The sequence below is a fragment of the Macaca fascicularis genome, chromosome 10, assembly GCF_037993035.2.
Source record: "Macaca fascicularis isolate 582-1 chromosome 10, T2T-MFA8v1.1".
NCBI lineage: Eukaryota > Metazoa > Chordata > Mammalia > Primates > Cercopithecidae > Macaca > Macaca fascicularis.
The window spans coordinates 69,572,488-69,595,265 of record NC_088384.1 but is presented as its reverse complement, the minus strand read 5'-3'; the positions used below and the strand labels follow the sequence as shown (position 1 = coordinate 69,595,265).

Here is a 22,778-nt window from a genome sequence, read left to right as displayed (position 1 = left end):
TCCATTGTGCTTCCCCAAAACATGGCTCAGTTCTGGCAATGAACAGATCCTCAGTAAAGCGTGCTGGTTGAACCCAGAGAGACCAGCCAGCATTGGTCCCAAAGCTACAGCTCCTGTTTATTCTCCAGCAACCCCTGAACACTGCCATCAGTTGGCAATACTATTTCAGGATCAAACCTAAGATACCAGCACCCTTACATGTTCTTAAAGTGTGTGGTCTCAGAGCAAGCAGCCTCAATGTCATGTGGGAATGTGTAAGAAATGTGAATTATTGGGTTCTCCACCAGACCTACTGAGTCAGAAACTCTGGGAGTGGGGCCCAGGAATCTGTATTTTAACAAGTCTTCCAGGTCATTCTAATGCAACCTAAAGTTTAAGATCCACTGTTTTGGACTCTAAAATTTAGGGCCACTCAACAGTTTCCAAAGCGAAGCCGTTTGCTCTTGGTTAGAACTCCTCCACCCCCAATCCCAAGCACCAGTGGCAAAAGGGGATGGAACCTCCAGAAACATTTTATACTTTGCCCCCTTTTTTGAGTTTTTCTTTTCTTTTTCGGCTTAGTAAATATACATTGTACCAAGTTATCAATTACCAACAACGGAAAGTAGGCCAGGCATATGTGCTATAGAAGATAACCTAGAGGACACCTGTGTTGAATTTAACTTGAAGGTGGGAGGATTTATATTTCTGCTTGTTTTCCTGAGCTAATATTTAAGTTACTTCTCTTTCCTTGAGTCCCTACCAGGTGGGCAGTAGGGGGAAAGTCACGGGTATACCAGTAGAAGAAAAAGCTGCCCTGGAATTTTAAGTCCATCACAGCAGATGTGCAAGGAGCAGGGGGTACCCACAGAAGTTGCTCTGTGCGGGAAAACTGTATGAAGGATGGATTTGGTTTTACTGAAGTGACCCAGGCCAGGTGAGAATAGAAACTGTGGCAGGAAGTGGCAGCGGATGGATTCATCAGCAGTCTTCCAGGCTGATGTTTTCTGTACAGCAGACATCCCTCACTCCTTCCCAGCAACCTCAGCTGAGAACAGCACCTAGATAGGCCGATTGCTTCTGGAGAGGCCTGAGGCTCTCGCTCCTGCCCTGCCCTGTGCCCTGATGCCAGCAGCCACAGCAGCCCTTCCTGTGCCCACCCCTGACCCGTGGAGTGACATCACAATGTAGTCCATTCAGGATCTTGGGACTGATTGCTCCGTGGGCCTGGGACATAAGCTGAACCTCTGGCCTGCAGTTCTAGATCCAAGGGGACTGAGACAAACTGCCGGCTGCCACTGGCTTGTCAGGAGCACCTGGTGAGTATTCAGAACTTCCCCCAGCAGCATGGAAGGAGATACAGACAACAGCTGGCTGTCTTAGCACTTTAGGGTCTCATTCTCACACAGGTTTAGATGGGCCAAACCGGTGGCTGGGGGTTTGCCAGGTAAGCCCCAAACTCTTCCTAGGAAAGCTGACTGACCTGATGCACACACCCCTTCCCAGCCTCTTCCTGCTGTGTCACCATCTGTGGGAGGTGGTACTCTCTTCTCCCCTAAGACTCAGCTTGCCACCTGCACCAGCTCCCTGGGCAAAGGTCACCTGTGTTCTGAATAGACAGAGCAGAGAGGCCAGGCTTTCGGATGGCAAATTCACTAGAGCATCACTTCTAGCCTGAATTGAGGTCAGGGACAGCCATTGGCCAAATGACACACCACATAGCAGGATAAGCAGAGGTAGCTGACGCAGCCACCTCCCATCCAAAATGTGTACGACGGCCCTTCCTTTCTGTAAAAGGCCTTCCTGCTTTGGCTGTTTTTAAATCTCCACCTCCCGGTGACCCGCTTGTATATCAAATCGCTTCCTTTCCTTTCAGGACAGCAAGAGAGCTTTGGGATGGTGACGGGAAATGAGTAGATGGATTAGAACACCAGGAAAGCGGGCAAAATCTAAGGTGGGGGGATGGGGACAGAGGCCAAAGCCATCTCTCAAAGAGGATGCTGGCTCTTTCCATATGGGCCACCTGCACTCGGTCGAGGGTGGTTTGAGGCCCAAGGTCTTCTACAGCAAACAGTGGGGACCCGTTCTGGGCCCCAGGAGGTACAGCTGCCTTCCCCACCATGGCCCATTCGTGTTTTCCCACAGTCTGTCCATGGTCCATTCACCATCTGTGAGTGCCAACACGTCCACACAGCTGCAGCTGAGTCCCTTCTCCCACGAAGGAGTGGCTTCTGTAGGGACCCCATGATTTTGAGAAGGCTCCTAGCTCTCCCTGACTGTAAGGTAGAAAGGGAGGTGGGGGTGGGGGAATCAGAGAAATATTTTACCTTTAGGGTTTGCCATTCCTCCTTAGTTTTATATGTGATGGGCTGAAGCCAACCTCTGCTTCACACACAAGTCTAAGATGCCAATGGTTCACCAAGCATGCTAAGAACATTTTAGCCCAGGTTAGGCCCCACTGGAAAAGGGAAAAAGACAGTAGAGGGGCCAGTGCTAGAGCAACCTGTGGTCCGCGTCCTGCAGCAGGTTTAATTTGGGGAGGAGAAAGGGAGCAAACGCTGAACCTCCCATACCAGACCCGCCACCTATGTTGTCGCTCTTAATTCCGACCTCTGTGAAGCAGGTGTTCTCAGGTTCATTCTACAGACACAGAAACTGAAGACTGTTCTGTGCTGGTGGCACGTCTAAAGAGGGCCATTAACCTGGAGCACGCATTCACTCTCTATCGACCATCCCCAACATTAGAGCTCTCTGAAAAGAGAATGGGCTGCTTTGCAAGGCAGCAAGAGTGTGCAGGCCCTGGTTCTTCAGTCAGCATGGAAGGGAACGGGATTCTTGTCATCACCTGGGAGCCGGACCAAAAGATCTTTAAAGGCCGTTTCCAAATCCAAGATTGTAGGATTCTGGGTCTTAGTACTTTGCCCAGCCTCTGCGATTGAACTCAGATGAGTCACGCCTTAAGGGCAGCTGCAAACTTTCTGTTAGGCAAGGAGAACTGCAAAGAACCACAGAGATCAGCTACGGGCCCCAGGTAGGAAAGAGGAACCTAGACTGGTTGAGGGAGTTTTCCAAGGCTCCAGAGCCAATCTGCAGAGTTAACCTGTGTCGACTGAACAAATGGAGGAGCCAGGTCTGAGTGCTGATCAAACGTCCCCATGCCCATCTCTCTCGTTCATCTGGTTCTTTCCTATCAAGATTATGATTCAGCCACTATTTACAGAATACCTGCTGCATGTCAAGTATGTTTCCAGAGATTATTTCACATACTCCTCCCCAACTCCATGAGGTGGGTGTCATCGGCCCCGTTTCTCAGATGAGCATGGTTAGGTAACCACCCCAGAGGTTCAGGTACTTGTGGAGATGTCATAAATACTACATGACAAAGCAGGTCTTTCCAACCCCAAGGAGAACTTCTGTCTCCATCTGCCGCCTCCTAGCTTGTGCAAGGAAGCAGGAAGCACTCTCCTTTCTTAGCTTTTTCCTAAGACAAACTGCCACTGACATGCCAAGTTCCACAGTGCCTATTTCCAGCCCCTCCTGGACATTGTCCTGATGGATGCTGAACTCCCTGTGGGCCCGCCTGGTTCACTGGCCCAGCCCCTCACTCTGACAGGGCAAGATGGAGCGATGTCTATACACGGACAGATGTTATACACCAAGGAAGAAAATCTGCTGATCGAAAGCAGCTTTGGCTAATTGTGGCACTCTCCCTTCTGCGTGGTGCCCTGAAATAGTAGCCATGCTCTGTTCTTTTTTCACATCAGGGAGCCCCAATTGGCAACTTAAATGAGGTTGCAAAGAAGTCAGTTACACAGACCTCTGCCGCCAGTTTCCATGGACGAGGCCTTGCTGATGATGTTCCTTGGGTAGGACCCGTGTGCAACTGTCTGTGGACTTGGCTTCTTGCTGTGGATAATTTGGACTCACTGTCAGGCTGCAAAAGCCTCATTTAACCCTGGGGAAAACTGGAACGTCCAGAAATTTAATGGAATACTAAGCCCAAGAGCACATGGTCTGACCTTGAACTCTGGTTCTGATCTGCTTCTGAGTTATTCTATAGCCATCTCAGCCAGCAGAACCGTCACAGGAATATTCTGTCTCTGTGTTGCCCAATATGATAGCCACTAGCCACACAGGGCCACTGGGCACTTGGGATGTGGCCAGTGGGGCTGAGGAGTTGCACTTGTTGTTTAAATGGAAGCTTAGATTACAGAGCCGTGGGTGGCTGGTGGCTGGTGTGCTAGACGCTGCTGCTCTGGCCCCTGCTGACTTTTGTGACTTCATCTCTGATCTCATTCCCCTCTCCTGGCTTTCCCTTTCCCTCTGCCTTCACTCCCAGACCTCCTGCACTTTTTGATTTTTGCATTTGCTGTTCTCTCTGCCAGCATCACTTTTTCCTCTGATCATTTCATGGCTTGCCCCTGTTCAACAGGAGGGCCTTGGATCAAGTGTGTGTCTTCAGAAAGACCTTCCCTATTCTATCTAACAGTGTCTCCAGCCCCATTCCAAATTTCTCCTTATCTCTCTGAAGTTATCGTGTTTGTCTGTTTTCTTGTCTACTGCCCTCTCCCTGGATACGAATCCCAGTTTCACCAGAGCAGGGATGCAGTCTGCCCTCTTCCACTCCATCTCTGTGCCTGGAACAGTGCCTGACAGGCAGAAAGTGCTCAGTATGGTTCTCAGAATGCAGGAACTTTCTGCAGGGCAGCCCCCTCCTTCAGTGAGGAGGAAAGACAGTCACAGCCCCAGTAACTTCTGCTGTGTGACAAAATAACACAAGCATAGTGGCCTGGAACAGCAAAGATTCGTATTTCTTCCACTTCTCTGGGTCTGGAATGTGAGCAGGACTCAGTTCCACATTGTGTCAGTGAGGGTCACTCAGCTGGGGGCTGGGCTGGACGGGGTGGCCCAAGAAGGCCTCACTCACACAGCTGGGACTTTTGGGCCCTCCAGGAAACATCTCTCTATGCGGTTCGTCTGGGTTTTCTTACAGCATGGAGGTCTCAGGGCAAGTGGCTGACTTTTTGTTGTATTTTGAGACGGTGTCTTGCTCTGTTGCCCAGGTTGGAGTGCAGTGGCATGATCTTAGCTCACTGCAACCTCTGCCTCCTGGGTTCAAGCGATTCTTCTGCTTCAGCCTCCCGAGTAGCTGGGATTGCAGGTGCCCACCACAATGCCCAGCTAATTTTTGTGTTTTTAGTAGAGATGGGGTTTCACCATGTTGGCCAGGCTGATCTTGAACTCCTGACCTCAAGCCTCTGCCTCAGCCTCACAAAGTGCTAGGATTACAGGTGTGAGCCACCGCACCCATCTGGCTTCTGAAAGAGGAAGCAGAGGCTACCAGGCGCAGAACTGGCAGCACCATTTTCATCACCTTCTACCCGGCTAACTAAGCCACAGGGTGAGAGCCCAGATAAAAGGGGAGGGGAAACTGTCCACCTCCCGGTGGGTTGGCAGCATGTTCATATCAGCAGGAAGGGATCTATGGACACACTACACAGTCACTTCAACAATGCTGTGGTGGTACTTCTCAGCTTTGATCATGCACATGGGCCATCTGGGGTCTGGTTAAGATGCAGATTCAGTAGGTCTGGAGTGGAGCCTGAGATTCTGCATTCCCAACAAACTCCAAGAGACATCAAAGCTGCAGGCCCACAGGCTGCACGTGGAGTAGCAAGGCTGTATTAGAACGCATCCTATCTGAACCTGTGCTTAGGTTTGACATTGCAGGGCCCCCAATTCCACTTCTAGAGTGGACATCACTTCTTCGCGTTAAGCGTTACCCATTGTTGCTGAGGTCTACATAATCGGTCCCTTCTTCCCTGGCATCTGGACTTGTGCCCACATGATGCCATGGGGTAACTGTCCCATTCTACCTCTCAAGCATTTCTCATGTCTTGCTTTATTTACCAGGCTTTAAGGCCCCTTCCTTCTTTAACATTTCGTTCTCATCGTGGTGGAATGGGGCTCTTTCAGTTAGGATTAGAAACTAAACTCAAACTAGTTAAAAGGCAAAGGATTGATTGGAGCATGTATGGCTTCAGGACTGGCTGTATCTAGGCCCTCAAATGATGTTGTTAAGAAACTATTTGTCACCATCTCCAGTTCTGCATCGCCAGGATCTCTCTGACAGGATCCCCCACAAGTGAAAGAAGAGACGAACACTCGCTTAGCAACCCCAGCAAGAAGGGGGCACCACTTCTTGCCTAATCTTTCTGGCAAAAGTGCCAGGATTCTCTCTGGCTGGCCCAGCTGAGGTCATGTGTCCACAATGATGCAGTCATTGTGGCCAGGAGGATGTGTTACCTCATTGGCCAGGCCTGGTCATGTGTGTATCCCTGGAGCTAAGTGGGAGACTGGCCCCACCCAAGCCACATTGGATGAAAGCAGGAAGAGGTGATTCTCCATGTAAAATTGGAGAGAAGAGAGAGCAGTTAGGAAGCTAAAAAATTGTCCCAGTTGATCATGAGAACAGGTGTTGGAGTCCTTGTGTGATGGCTGAGAAAGCAGAGGGAAGGAACCTCATAAATTCCAGAGGGCCCACAGCTAACCAGGCCTCCCGACCCCTAGCACAGACTTAAAGGGGCTGTCGAATTAAAGATCTTTAGCACCAGAAGAATCTTGGAAATTAGCCAACGCATGTTCCACAGGACATTGGTTCAAGGGAAGCTAACTGATGTTACTTAAAAGGCTGTCTGGTCTAGGAAAGGTAAAAGACAATGGGCTAGGCCAGGTCAGCAGTTTCCTTGCTTTATAGGACTTTTCAGAGCTGTAAATAGGCTGGTGTACATTGTGAATCCCCGAGAATGGGGGAGGCCTAGGGACCATTGTTTGGAAAATTAGTAACCTAACTCTGTTCCTCCCCATTTTATAGATGAAGCAACTAAGGCCAAGAAGGGAAAGTGATTTGGGCAAGGTTATGCAACTAGTTCATCCTGGGATTACCCCAAATGCTGTGCTGAGACATACTTCATGCCCTGCAGAAGCATCTCTTTGTACCTCAGGGTAGCCCTGTCCTCCTGGTTGTGCTCCTGCTGTCTGGAGTGTGTGCGTTTTCCTTTCTCCCACATATCCTTGCATAAGGGTTTGTGGGCTTCTACAGCACTGCTCCTGCGAGGGCCCATGGGCACCCAGAGTGCCCAACCCCTGCCTGGGACATGGCCCTCACTGCTGCATGCCTGAGGGAACTACTGAGAGGCACAGAAAACCACATGGGTCTGTACTTAGGAAAACACAGCCACCCAACTGGCAAGGTGACGGCATTGATGAGGTTGAAGGGGCTTGAAGGTTGGCCAAATCCGGAGAGTCAGCACAGACAGACACCAAGAGTGCCAGGCTGAAGGGTGGAGGGAAAGGAAGGTTCCTAGAGCCAAGCACACACTTTAAATATAGGGAGAGATTGTCGGTCAGGGCTGGGGTGTGCTGACGTGAGGGCGACTGTTATAGCAACATTACCTTTGAGACCCTTATTCATCTGGGCACTTCATATGAACTCATTCTAAGCCACTCAGTGACCCGGGCTGGGGATTATCATGACCCATATAGATCAAGAAGAGAAAAGTAGCTGTTGGTTAGTTGGCTGAACTCGTGGGTATGAGCTAAACACGAAGGATTCAAGCTCTGGCTCTTCTCCTCGCCAAGTACATGATCTTGGACATGTTACTAAACTGTCTGAGCCTCCATTTCCTTGTCTGGCAAATGAGACTCAGATACGTTCCCACATCATAGCTTTGTTTTGAGGATTAAATAAGATGTCTGTGAATTAGCAAGACACCTAGCACATCCGTGGTAGGGTATCCTTAGGTGATGGCAGGAATGGAGAGGTAGGAACAGATCCACCAAGTAAAGGGTAAAGCCAAGATCAAACACAGGTCCAGCCAGCTGTGGTTCCTTCTGCCTCTTCACTGCCACTAAGAGAGGCGGAGCATTCAATGAGCAGATGGCAGTGGCTCAGAGTGCAGATCAGTGCAAAGGGCTTTCTCATCTTCTCTGCAAAGAAGGAGGGATGGCATATGTGTATCTTTGGTCATTTCCAGGTGACTCTATCCAAAGTCCATGCAGAAAAGTAGACGCTGTGAGCAGGATGGAATATACATATCCAAACCTCTAGAGCAGAGCCCGGGCCAGGCATGACTTGATCAACATCTAAATGCCACCAACACCCAAGGGCCACGCAGAGGGCAGAGACCAGGGACCACATCTTGGCACTTTCAGATGGGTTTACAAGCACTGGAAATCAAAGCTTCACCAGGGATGCTTTAAGGATGAAAATCCTGGCCGGGCGTGGTGGCTCACACCTGCAATCCCAGCACTTTGTTTGGAGGCCAAGGCGGGTGGATCACAAGGTCAGGAGATCGAGACCATCCTGGCCAACATGGTGAAACCCCGTCTCTACTAAAAAAAAAAATACAAAAAGTTGGTCAGGCGTGGTGGCGGGCACCTGAAGTCCCAGCTACTTGGGAGGCTGAGGCAGGAGAATGGCGTGAACCTGGGAGGCGGAGCTTGCAGTGAGCTGAGATCACACCACTGTACTCCAGCCTAGGCGACAGAGCAAGACTCTGTCTCAAAAAAGAAAAGAAAAGAAAAGAAAATCCCAGCAGGGATTTAAGGGAAGATGCTGGGACCTGGGAGTAGCATGTGGCCCCTGAGTAGGAAGATGGAAGTACAGCAGAGGCAAGAATGGCAGTCCATGTTTGTAGATGTTTTTCACAGGGAAGGTCAGAACACGTCCCAGGGAAACCATGTCCAAGATTCAAGATGAGAACCACCTGACCACATATGACTCTCTCTCTCTCTCTCTCTCTCTCTATATATATATATATATATATTTTTTTTTTTTTGAGATGGAGTTTTGCTCTTATTGCCCAGGCTGGAGTGCAATGGCATGATCTCGGCTCACTGCCATATCCACCTCCTGGGTTCAAGTGATTCTCCTGCCTCAGCTTCTGGAATAGATGGGATTACAGGCATGTGCCACCACACCTGGCTACTTTCTTTGTATTTAGTAGAGATGAAGTTTCACCATGTTGGCCAGGTTGGTCTCAAACTTCTGACCTCAGATGATCCACCCACCTTGGCCTCCCAAAGTGTTGAGATTACAGGCATGAGCCACTGCACCCAGCCCCAGTCAAGATTGTTTTCTAAGAATCAAAACTTGACTACAGGCTGGACATGGTGTCTCACGCCTGTAATCCTAGCACTTTGGGAGGCCGAGGCAGGTGGATCACTTGAGGTCAGGAGTTTGAGACCAGCCTGGCCAACATGGTGAAACCTTGTCTCTACTAAAAATACAAAAAAAAAAAAGCAAAAAAAAAAAAAAAAAAAAAAAAAAAAGCCAGGTGTTGCGGTGCATGCCTGTAATCCCAGCTACTCGAGAGGTTGAGACAGAAGAATCACTTGAACCCAGGATGCAGAGGTTGTGGTGAGCTGAGATCATGCCACTGCACTCCAGCCTGGACAACAAAGTGATATGTCTGAAAAAAACAAAAACGAACAGAAAAAAACCTGAGATCCCTGATCCACAAAAGCCTGAAATATGATGTCAAATTGTATTTATATATGCAAGGGGACATTTTTCCTGAAGGAAGGTGCATAGCAGGAGAGGCAAACTGTGGCATGGCTTTGTTTTGTTGGGTCCACATAGCATTATGAATATTTGAATGATCTCCCAACATTTAAAAATTGGGTACTAGTACATAAAAATCTAAATGTTGGGCTCCTCTTGAAAAGACTCATAAGATCCAGTCACGTGGGACCCACATTCCAGAAATGGGTGGCCTCCTTTAGATGGGGTGTGTGGGACCACAGTCAGCTACACAGTCCATAGCACTTTTGTGACCTCCCCAGTGGATGGCCAATGTTGGTCCTCATTTGCCAGCACTCTTGCACTGTTTTCTTCACTGCTTTATTTTTTTAATTTGCCTGGTCCCTCTGGCTTTTTCATTTGCAACCCATGATTTGAACTTCTAATAGATGCTCAAAGGGTGGCTGATTTTAAGAAGATCATTGAAACTGAGATCTTTTTTCCAGCTTAAACTCTTTCCCCACAATCCAGTGTTGAAACCGACCCTTAGTAGAGGCAGAACACCACCTTTCCCAGGCCCAGAAACACAGATTCTTTTCCTCCTAAGGAATATGTATATGCTGTTTGTCCAAGGGCATGTTTACAAATGGCAAGCTTATCTTCTGATGTTATATAACACCAAAAGCTATTTAGAAATTACTGAAACTCCTATCTGTAGTCTCTGCAAGATACTGCTCAGGTGATAATGCAATCAATGAAAGCAATGACAATCTGGGAAATCCTTTCTTTATAACCTTGAGAATTTGGCTTTGAATGGAGACAAATCAGACAGATAGAACTCTTGCTCCGGCCCCTTTTCTAAAGCCAGAGCCAACAAGCCTAGCTTTCTTTTGAAAGGGTCTTAAGTAGGTCTTTGCATTTGGGAAGATCAGGCAAGTCACTTAGAGTCGATTTCTGAACTGAGACTCAGAGATGCGCATACTCACACCTGCGTATCCGGAGACATGTGGACCTGGAGGGCTGGAGGAACTCAGCTGCCTTGGTCCTTAGGAGGCTCCAGAACCACCGTGCTGAGGCCCAGCAGGCAAGGGCAGGACGCACAAAATGTGAGAGCAGAGGAATGAAGGAAAATTAAATCTTGGGCGAGGCATTCTGTCCAGCAAAGAACGGGAGGTGAATACATGGCACGTGGGCCTTCAGTATCCTATGAGTGGAATGAAGGCAATGCTTAAAACACTGCACCACCACACAGCTCCACCTGTACACAAGATGTCCCCTTGTTTTGGGGCAGCCGACTGCTGCGTCCCCTGTTTATATTTGCACCCAAGCAGAGGAAGTCAGTCCAAAGCTAGAAGGAGAGAAAATGATTGTCCAGAAGCTCAATGGAAGCCTTGATTAATACCTCAGTGGTTGAGAACACAGATAATAGGCTGATACCCACTCGGTTTGAGGCCTGGCAATGCCACAGGTCAGTTAATTTATCTTATCTGTGAAATGGGATAATCATAGAACCTATCTCATCCCAAGGGCAGGTGGGTGGATGAAATGAGATGATCTTGGTGCGGAGCTTAGCACGGTGCCTTGGTAAGCCTGGATAAGCATGAGCTGCTTTCTTAGGTGGATTTCCCGGTTGCTGACCTGATAATCTAACTGCAGTGCAAGTAGTTGATATGGAAAGGGTTCCTGGTCCCATGAGGGAGGGAGTGAGGATGTTAGACCGGAAAGGGAAGGTGGTCTTGAGCAGTTACTGCCATGAGCACTGGGGGCTCCCTCCCGCTGGGGATGTCTGGATATCACCTAATGTGGGACAGGCCACAGAGCTGTGCCACCTGAGGGGTGTGGGGCTGGATACTTACCCACCTACTCACATCCTGGCCGAGGGCTGCTCCCAGGGTGTCTTGTCCCCAGCCCTGCCCACTTGCAGGGCAAAGAGCCCCCCATGGAAACCGTGAGCCCTGGGGGGCATGGGCAGGGCAGGGACAGCATCTGCTAAAACTGTCCTTGTTGTTCTGACTCCTGTCCTGGAGAGGGAAGACCTGGGCTTTGGAACCACCCAGACCTCAGCCTGTAGCTTATCACCGCCTTTTACTAGATAGGTGGCCCCCTTTGCCTCTTTGGGCCTCCATTTTCACATCTCTTAAAATAGGACCAATTCTCTAACATTGCAGAACTGTTTTTGAGGACTCTGTGTGACAATGGCCATACAGACGCAGGCATGTAGTAGGTGCTCAGTTACCGTGAGCCCCCTTACTCGCCAGCTCAGTTTGGTTCCATTTCTCCTGCTTGCCTGTGATCCTTATTCTGTTTCTAGTCCCGGGGTGAGCCCAGGCCGGCACCAGACTTCTTTCCATGTGAGCAGGGACAAGCTGACATCGAGACTAGTGCTTGCCTCCCAGGTGACTTCTGAGTGACAGGCTGTTGCAGTGATCTCCCAAGCTGGGTATTATCATCCTGTTTCCACCTTAGCTTTGAGTCTCAACAGTCTGTGGCTTTCATCAGATCCAGAGTGGGTAGAATAACCGGCCGGCCTAACGGCGGCTGAGCCAGGAGTGGAATCCCAGCAGAAAGAACTTCGGACCCTTGCAGCTTCCCTGGCAGCCCAGGGCTGGGTGTGTGGGCAGATCTGGGGGCTTCTGCTGAGTCAGACTGTGTGGGAATGTTGTGGCGGGGGCAGGGGCGCCGCCAGATGAAATCAGGATGCCCAGTGAAATTTACATTTCAGATAAACAAGAAAAAACCCCTTTTGTATAAGTACAGTCTGGGAAATACTTGGGCCATACTTATACTAAAAAGTTATGTAGTGTTTATCTGAAATTCAAATTTCACTGGGCATCTGACATTTTTATGACCTAAATCTGGCAACACTACTCTGGTGGGAACGGAGAACAAACCTCCTGGGAGGTCTGGGTTAGAGATCAGCACAGCAACCGTCCTGCAGGCAAAGGCCAGTGTGGAGCCACTGCCTGCCCCCAGATGGCCTTCCTCGGGATCCCCTCCAGGGCCTGTAAAGCCCTCATGAGAGTCACTTTTGCCTGAAGACATTGTTTAACTACACAGTGGAGTCAGTTACAGATTCACTCTCACCACACTTACCCGTAGAAAGAAAATACGATTCTTTATTCTTAGGCACCTCCACACAATGTGGTAAGAACAGAGTAGCTGCAAATTGTGTATGTGTTGGGTGGGGTTCCCTGGAAGCAGAGCCTGAGACCTGGGTTCCAGTGCCCCTGATCTGGTGAAGGAAGCAGGAGAGGGCAGGGGAGGAGCTGAGAGGTGTGGACCGGGGCACTCAGCTTCTGTCTGACCCCCTGGGGGGCTCTGGAGCCGGAATGGTACCAGACAGTTGGCTCCACCTTGAGACAAGGGAGTTAGGGTTTTGTGCTTCTGCATCCACAGGCCATTAGCTGCCCTCAGGCAGGGGGCTGGGCCTTGCAACCTCCCAGGTGTCTCCAGGTGTAGCAGCTTCCACAGCAGAGGTGACAGTCCAGAGAAAGCCACGACCACACATTGAGGATCCCCGCAACACTGGTAGCAGCTGGGTGCACCAACTGGTCCAGTAGACCTGGGCATGGCACCGATGGCACCTACTAGGCTCTGTCTCCTTGCAATGTAATAGTCAGATTCTCTCCAGGCTGCGTTAAAGAGTCCCTATTGGGAGGTGCAGTCTCCTTAGGGACTGCTCTGCCCCTCCTCTGTCCTTCCTAAAGAGTGATGGCTGTGTGTGGAGACAGATGCTGACTGTGTCTTCAAGGCAGTGGGGAGAGGGGACTTTGAATACTCGTGAGATCTGCAGGATGATGGCCTGAGCCTGTGGCAGTGTGACTGCTGGAATCTGCTCCCTGCTGTGGAGGGGTGACCAGCCCCTTTTTGTCTTTTAGGGCTATCTTAGTTTCCACTGCTGCAGCCTGTGGCCTGGTCATTTGCCCATGGTGGTATGGTCCCCATGCATGGGACTTCTTCATCCTGACTCCAGGCTTCTGTTCATCCATCAGGGCTTAAAGCATCTTCTGCCCTATCATGCCCTGAACTTTTTGCTGCAAAAAGCCAAGGGCACTGGCTCAAGCTTATCTTCCCAGCCACTGTTTACTGCTGCTACACTGCTGCCCAAGACACTTCAGAAGTGACCGTTGTTGTCATCTCCTGCCAAGTCCCGGAAGGCAAGCCACCAAGTCCCATGCACCATTCCCACAGCCCAACAACCTTCCCGACTCTACCCACTGGAATCTAAAGAGTCTGCCCACTTCTGGATGTTTGTTCAGGTAGGGAAGTTCAAGCCCCATGCCCATGAACATTCATCTTTCTTTACTCTTCCACCTTCCCTGGGAGGGTAGTGTGGATACTGAGGTGAGCCTTCTTCCTCTTTCTAGAATCCATGGGGCGGAGAAGGTAGATTCTCCCTTCCTCTCTTCTGGGGAAACTCCTTCTCCCTCAAGCCAACATTGCTTTCTCCTTCTCTGTGGGGTTATAATGGCAGAGAAAGATGGGATCAAAATGCTCTAGTCATAAGGGGGTGTACATTGAGAGGTTTAGAAACATGTTAGAGTGCCCCTGTGTTTATAGCACCATTAGTCACAATGGCCAGAAGGTGGAAGTAACCCAGGTTCCCATGATGGATGAATGGAGGAGCAAAATGTGCTGTATACGGTGGAATGTTGTTTAGTCTTAGAAAGAGGAAAAATCCTGGCTGGGCACGGTGGCTCATGCCTGTAATCCTAGTATTTTGGGAGATCAAAGAGGGAGGATTGCTTGAGGCCAGGTGATCAAGACTAGCCTGGGCAACTTAGGGAGACCCCCAATCTCTACAAAAAAATTAAAAAATTAGCTGAGCATGGTGGTGCACATCTGTAGTCCCAGCTACTCGGGTGGCTGAGGCGGGAGGATGGAGGATCACATAACCCCGGAGTTCAAGGCTGCAGTGAGCTATGATTGCACTCCAGCCTGGTGATGGAGCAAGACTCCATCTTAAAAAGAAAGACTGAGAGAGACAGAGAGAGAGAGAGAGAGAGAGAGACAGAGAGACAGAGAGACAGAGAGAGATCCTGTTGCATGGATGCACCTTGAGGACATCAAGCTGAGTAAAATAGGCCAATCACCAAAAGACAACTCCTGTGTGATTCCACTTCCATGAGGCATCTAGAGTAGTCAGCTTCATAAAGACAGAAAGTAGAATGGTGTTTGTCGGGCTAGGAGGAGGGGGAAATGGTGAGCTGTTGTGTATTAGGTATGAGAATGTTCTGAAGATTAGCACAACATGAATACATTGAACACTACTGCACTGTGCACTTAAAGGTGACTAAGATAGTCCGGGCGCAGTGGCTCATGCCTGTAATCCCAGCACTTTGCAAGGCAGAGGCAGGAGGATCACTTGAGGCCAGGAGTTTGAGACCGGCCTGGGCAACATAGCAAGACCTCATCTTTACAGAAATATTAAAAAATTACCCAGGTGTGGTGGCTCGTGCCTATGGTCCCAGCTACTCATGAGGCCGAAACGAGAGGATTGCTTGAACCCAGGAGTTTGAGACTGCAGTGAGCTATAATCAGGCCACTGCACTCCAGCCTGGGTGACAGAGTGGGACTCCATCTCAAAAATAAAAAAATAAATAATAAATAATAAATAATATCAAATAAATAAATAAATAAATGTTAAGATGGTAAGAATTTAAGTTGTGTATTTTACCACAATTAAGAACAAAAAAGTGGTCTGAGTGCAGTGGCTCATGCCTGTAATCCCAACACTTTGGGAGGCTGAGGCAGGCAGATCACCTGTAGTCAGGAGTTCAAGACCCGCCTGGACAACATGGTGAAAACCCATCTCTACCAAAAATACAAAAATTAGCCGGGCATGGTGACAGGTGCCTATAATCCCAGCTACTCGGGAGGCTTACGTACAAGAGGCAGAAATTTTAGTGAGCCAAGATTGCACCACTGCACTCCAGCAGCCTGGGCGACAGAGTGAGACTCCGTCAAAACAAAAAAAGAAAGAAAGAAAGCAAAAAGAAAGAAAAAGAAGAATAAAAGGTGAAAAAAAATACATCTGTTACAAATGTAGATATTTCATCCATGGAAGGTGAACTAATAGGCTTGTCCATTCTTTATATGACTTACTCTATTTCATCAGCTCCTGATCCTTTGCAGATAACAGGGCCCCAAAGGGAAGGGAATATTTTCATGAAGGAAAAATGCAACCAGAAATAGTCTTAGCTAGAACCACTATCAGACAAGCATGTCCAGCCTAGATGGAATTTTATAGACAAGGGACAATGCTATTCACAAAGGTTGGGAGACAGAGTCCTGGGACAACAAAGGTGGAGGTTGGACAAGCTGGGAGACAAGCTGGCTTCTTCATGGATCCTTGCAGTTTACCTTGGCTGCAGGCACGGTGATCTTAGCACACATCCATAAAACCTTACTTAGAATTGCTGGGGCCAGAAGTTCTAGGGAACTCAAAAAAAATTTTTTTTTTTTTTAATGTGCAATGTGATGCCTCTTTTGTATATTACAGAACATTCCTAGTGGAGCCTGGCTCAGCACCCTGTAAACCCATTAATATTCCTGTGGTGGAGTGTATAAATATTCACACTAACTGGGATAATAAAGACTATAAATAGCCTCATGTCAGTTCAGGCCAGCGTTCGCTGCCAAGTAAGTCTCCCCCCGCCCTGTGCCCCCAAAAAGAATTTCTGGATTTCAGAGCATTTGGGATATGAAAATGGTAGCTTAGGGATTGTGGACCTGTATGAATTTTATATCATCTAGAGACTGTAAAAGAACAGAGACAGGCCGGGCGCGGTGGCTCAAGCCTGTAATCCCAGCACTTTGGGAGGCCGAGGCGGGTGGATCACGAGGTCAGGAGATCGAGACTATCCTGGCTAACATGGTGAAACCCCGTCTCTACTAAAAATACAAAAAACTAGCCGGGCGTGGTGGCGGGCGCCTGTAGTCTCAGCTACTTGGGAGGCTGAGGCGGGAGAATGGCGTGAACCCGGGAGGCGGAGCTTGCAGTGAGACGAGATCACGCCACTGCACTCCAGCCTGGGAGACACAGCGAGACTCCGTCTCAAAAAAAAAAAAAAAAAAAAAGAACAGAGACAAAATGTAGGAAGGAACCAGAAGGATGAGGTCAGTGAATTCAACGCTGATCTTATAAATAAGAAATGGAGGTGACTGGCCCAAGGTCGCTCTGCTGGACATTGGTGGAGCTAAGGTCAGACAAGGATCTCCTACCCTCAGCCTAGCTCCTCCAGCAGGAGTTAACGGGAACCTCCAGACCCGGAGTCCATGAAGCTGAGCCGCCCCCTCCATCCTAGTTCCCTGAAAAAGGGAGCCCTGCCTTTGGGAATGCCTCCTTATGGCTAGTACACCATGTATGGTGTGCCCCACCGTGGGCTGGTTCTGTTTTCTCTGGGAGTGGTATCTGCAGAAGACATTGTCCCGAGGGTTCATACACTTAGCTCAAGGCCTTGCATACAGATGGCACTCAGTGGACGTCTGAGGAACTGTGGAATGTATTTGGTTATTCATCACCTGTAGACCCATCAAGATAAGGATGTATCATCAAAGGGCCATATGTAAGACAGCCAACAAGGAGCAGAGAAAGAAAAGATCTTTTTTTTTTTTTTTTTTTGAGACGGAGTCTTGCTCCGTCGCCCAGGCTGGAGTGCAGTGGCGCAATCTCGGCTCACCGCAAGCTCCGCCTCCCGGGTTCACGCCATTCTCCTGCCTCAGCCTCCTGAGTAGCTGGGACCACAGGCGCCCACAACCGCGCCCGGCTAATTTTTTGTATTTTTAGTAGAGACGGGGTTTCACCGTGGTCTCGATCTCCTGACCTTGTGATCCGCCCGCCTCGGCCTCCCAAAGTGCTGGGACTACAGGCGTGAGCCACCGCGCCCGGAAAGAAAAGATCTTGTTTCCCACTGCGGAATCGGAGCTAACGGCGAGGAAGGCAAATATTGCTTTATTTTTGAACAACGAGCATTAACGGTCTTTGGAAAGTGGTTTGTTTCATTCCTGATGCCTAAGCCATGGGCCTGACCCCGCCCCATCCCTCTGGGTGGAATGGGGAAGCCTTTGTGCCCAGCACAGTGCTCGGTACACAAAGGGTGCGCCCAGAACACTTGTTGGATGAGTGAGTGAGAGATGAGTATTAGGGGTCATTAGTTAGAACTCTGTTATAAAAGGCACAATCCTAACTTAAACTGAAGTAAGCAAAAATGCCTATTTTGTGTATTTTGCCTGACATAATTGAAAAGTCCAAGGGTAGGCGCCTTCAGGCATGTCTAAATCCAGGCCTGCAGATGATTACTGGGGAATCTGTCTCTTCCCTTCTCTCAGAGCTGCTTTCCTCCACACGGGCTTCTTTCTCAGCTGAGCTCTCCACAGGTGTGGCAACCATGGCCACAGCAGGCTCAGGCCAAGCAGCCCTCACAGGAAGTGATTCATGGCCCAAGAAAGTGAGGGGTGGTCACTTGCCCACCCCAGGATACTGTGGTGAGCGTGGTACACCCTGAAAAGTAGTTCCTGAGTGGATTGTACAAAATGGAGCCCTGTGGAAGCTCTTGAGGCCATCCAAAATGGGGGGCATTTCTCCCTCCAATGCATGAGTGCAGCCTGACAGGGTCTCCTCAGACCCTTAACAGCCTAGGTGGGAGAGGGCCCTTCAGAGTCCGACCCTCAGTGTTATAGGAAGGTTACCCCTGTTCTTTTCTTTTTCTTTTTCTTCTTCTTCTTCTTCTTTTTTTTTTTTTTTTTTTGAGACAGGGTCTCCCTCTTATGCCCAGGCTGGAGTGCAGTGGTGAGACCACGGCTCACTGCAGCCTCTACCTCCCCAGGCCCAGGCAATTCTCCCACCTTAGCTGCCCAAGTAGCTGGGACCACAGGTGTGTGCCACCACGCCTGGCTAATTTTTGTAATTTTCGTAAAGACAAGGTTGTGGCATGTTGCCCAGGTTCACCCATCTTTCCTTTCTATTTTTTTTTTTTTTTAAAAGAAAGAGACAGGTCAGGTGCAGTGGCTCACACCTGTAATCCCGGCACTTTGGGAGGCCGAGGAGAGTGGATCACTGGAGCTCAGGAGGTCAAGACCAGGCTGGCCAACATGGTGAAACCCTGTCTCTACCAAAAATTAGCCAGGTGGGGTGGCGTGCATCTGTGGTCCCAGCTACTCGGGAGGCTGAGGCAGGAGAATCTCTTGAGCCCAGGAGGCAGATGTTGCGGTGAGCCAAGATTGCACCACTGCACTTCAGCCAGAGCAACAGAGCAAGACCCCGTCTCAAAAAAAAAAAAAAAAAAGAAAAAAGAAAAAGAAAAGAAAAAAAAGAAAGAAAGAAAGAAAAAAGAAAAAGAGAGACAGGGTCTTGCTCGGTTGCCCAGGCTGGTCTTGAACTCCTGGGCTCAAGTGATGATCCTCCTGCCTTGGCCTCCCAAATTGTTGGGATTACAGGAGTGAGTGACGGCACCAGGCCAGCCACCCTCATTTTCATTCTTTCTCAGGTCATTTGAAGGGAGAACATTGGTCATTTGAAGGGAGAAACTGCAATTCTGGGGAGTGTGGGTAGAGGTACAGGGAGCCAGGAAGCAGCATTGACAGACAGTATTCCTTCAGATTCTGAGGGGTGAGCATCTGGGCTCCCTTGGGCTCTACTCCATCAGTGCAGAGGTCCCTTTGTCCTCTCACTGCAGACTGAAGGCACAGCAGGCCTCCAAGGAACAACCCTGGGGTCATTCTTACCCTCATGCTCTCCCTGCCGCTTGGTGCTACAAGACTGGAGTGTTCCCAGGGCATAGGGGTAGATGCTCTGTTTTCTTATAAATCTGCTTGGTTTGGGAGATACTTATATTCTCCATATCTTTGAGGTGTTAACTATGTAATAAAGTAGCTTTTAATAATGGATGTCAGTGCTTTGAATATATGAATCTACATTTTAAAATAAAAGCAGAAAGAGAAAATGAAGGCACTGAGCAAAAGAAGCAAATTTAACTACAAAGTGAAAGAGCTGTTCATCTAGGCTAGTTTCCCTATGCCGTCATTAGGGTTAGCTCAGAGCTTCCTAGTAGGCCAAGTAAAAAGGGAAATAAGATCTTTACAAATTACTTTTTATCATAAAGGTAGAAATATACCAATTTTGAAAGGCATGCTTTTTTCTTGGTATTAAGTTCCAAAAGAAATATGTCATGTGGGATAATTTATAAAACAAAATGTGAGTAGCAACAGTCTCAACCATGTTCCCACAGGTGCAGATTCCCCTACCCAACCCCTGTAATATACCTTGTGACTACCCTCTATAATAGGTGAGGGAAAAACACTAATTTTAAGTATTAACATCCCACTTTCCTGGGGTGGGCAATACCATATGTGTCTAAATATAAAGCAAACATGGAAAATAAGATAATCTCACAGTTTCTCAGCAAGAAAATCTCCAAAAATGCTTTTTGGCCACTTGAATATATAAATTTTAGGGATACAGAAAAAAAAGGCTTACATCTACCGTTTGATTTCATAATTTAATTACACACATTTGAAATCACATATTACATAAAATAATATTTAGAAATGTTCATGCAGCAATCTGTTAATGGCAAAATAATATATGAAAATATTGCACTTTTCCCATTGACCTTTTGCAAAAACAATGGTATTCTAATGGGAGTCACTTTCTGTGTTGTAGAATTTTTTTGTTTTTTGCGATGGAGTCTCGCTCTGTTGCCCAGGCTGAAGTGCAATGGCGAGATCTCAGCTCACTGCAACCTCTGCCTCCCGGGTTCAAGCAATTCTCCTACCTCAGCCTCCCAGGTAGCTGGGATTACAGGCAGCCGCCATCACGCCTGGCTAATTTTTGTATTTTTAGTGGAGACAGGGCTCCTGACCTCAGGTGATCCACCCGCCTCGGCCTCCCAAAGTACTGGGATTACAGGCGTGAGCTACCACGCATTGTAGAATTTTTAGAGAATAACAACTTCACTTCCAGCCAGTGGTGGAAGAGATGTCCCTTTTTGAATCCATGTATAATGTCCCCACTGGAAATTGTATCTCAAGCCCCAAATAGCCATTTGTATGGCATTAGAGCAGTTCCCCCATCCTCACCCCATTTATCTGATAGAGGGGGAATATTTGTGATCACCTCCTTATGAAGACCTGTCACACAGCTTTTAAAAATAACCTTAAAGGATGTCAAACATTTGCAACTGGGAGATCATTCCTTTGGGAATTGAGATTAAATTCGACTGATTCCTTTACTCCTTTTTTAAAAAGGTGACTCTCTAAGCATCTAAAACCGGAATTGATTGTGGTCATTCCCTGCCATTGTGTTCTCCCCAAACAGGACTTTGTGGTTCAAAATGCAGTAGGGTCATTGACAGAACACCCTGTAATACAAGAACTTTTACAGGGCAGGATTATGTTGAGGCATCTGCTTAGTTCTGTTGTATGATGGCCAAGTGCTTAAGCTGTCCATAATGCACCCAACCCTGCAGCTCACCCAGGGTTACAAGAGGGATGCCTTAGAAGAGGGGCGCTCCCCTGGAAGACGGAGAGCTAGTGTGCTTTGCCAGGTGCATGGTTGTTGTTTTGTTTTGTTTTGTTTTTGAGATGGAGTTTCACTCTTGTCACCCAGGCTGGAGTGCAATGGCTTGATCTCGGCTCACTGCAACCTCCGCCTCCCGGGTTCAAGTGAGTCTCCCGTCTCAGCCTCTCAAGTAGCTGGAATTACGGGTGTCTGCCACCACACCCAGCTAATTTTCTTTTGTAGTTTTAGTAGAGACGAGATTTCACCATGTTGGCCAGGCTGATCTCGAACCCCTGACCTCAGGTGATCCACCTCAGCCTCCCAAAGTGCTGGGATTATAGGCGTGAGCCACCACACCCGGCCCGGGTGCATTGTCTTGAACAGGTCATTTACTTTCTTGGGCCTTGGTTTTCTTATGGGAGAAATGAGGGGTTTAGGCTAGATTAGAGAAGGATTTTGGGGAGCACAAAGGGGGCATGGGGAGGGCATCATGTATTGGGGGGCTCTAGTGCCCTCTTCTCATTCCCAAGTCAACAGAGAGTAATTCTGCTTTGATCTATTTTATATCAAGGAATTCCAGGTAAAATTTCCTTTGAAGTAAAGATCTTTTTTTTTTAATTAAAAAAAAAAAAAAAAAGAGGAGCAGCTTGTTATTGAGGTCTGTCTTCTCTGAAGTTCTCTGACTTCAAAGCCATTGGGGTCATAGTTGTCTTCCTATTGATGGCTAATGAGGACATGATGCGCCTGGTGATTTGGGGGTAGATGCAGCCTGGGAGCTGCGAGCGTGCACCATATGGCAGCACAGACGCTGCAGATCCCACCACTAAGGCCCATTTAGCTGGAACCCCATCATCCCAGCAAATCTGCTTGGAATTTTATCAGATAGAAGCAAAGGACAAGACATGGTCCTCCAATTTTGCAACATACTTGAGTCACTTGGGGAGTTTTTTAAACTTCTGATGTCCAGGGCATACCCTATGCTAATGAAATCAAACTCTGGAGGTGGGATCCAAGCATCAGTAATTTGTAACTCTCCCCATGTGAGGCCTAATGTGCTGTCAAGTTTAAGAATAAGTGCCACTGGTACAGTCGCTTGGAAAACAGTATGGCAATTCCTCGAAAAATTAAAAATAGAACTACCATATGATCCAGCAATTTCACTTCTGGGTATATACCCAAAAGAATTGAATACAGGTTCTCAAAGAGATATTTGTGTACCCATGTTCGTAGCAGTATTATTCACAATAGCCATAAGGTGGGAGCAACGCAAACATCTAGCAATAGATGAAGAATAAACAAAATGTGTTGTGCACATACAATGGAATATAGTTCAGCCTTAAAAAGGCAAGACATTCCGAGACATGCTGCAGCATGGATGAATCTTGAGAACATTATGCTAAGTGAAATAAGCCAGACACAAAACGACAGATATTATATAATTCCACTTAAATTTTTTTTTTCTTTTCAAATTACCTGCAGGGCAAGTTCTACACAGTTCCACTTATATGTAAGTTCCACTTATATGAGGTATCTAGAGTAGTCATTTTAACAGAAACAGAAAGTAGAATAGTGGTTGCCAGGGGTTGCAGGGAGAGATGGAGACTTGCTGTTCAATGGGTATGGAGTTTCAATTTTGCAAGTTGAAAAGAGTTCTGGAGATCGGTTGCACAACAATGTGAATGCACTTCACATTACTGAACCGTGCACTTAAAAATAATTGAAATGGGACATTTTATGTTAGATATATTTTACCACAATTCACGCAATAACATACAA

At 48.1% G+C, this 22,778-nt stretch overlaps 1 protein-coding gene across 2 annotated transcripts in view; it reads left to right on the top strand.

Annotated features, from left to right (window-relative positions):
* The first annotated feature begins 1,210 nt into the window (after positions 1-1,210).
* The window catches only part of BANF2 (BANF family member 2), a 38,030-nt gene continuing 16,462 nt past the window's right edge, over positions 1,211-22,778 (top strand). For both annotated transcript variants that reach the window (XM_045362468.2, XM_005568282.4), the window contains exon 1: positions 1,211-1,298. The gene's annotated coding sequence lies outside the window, so the exon portion shown is untranslated. The remainder of the gene's footprint in view (positions 1,299-22,778) is intronic.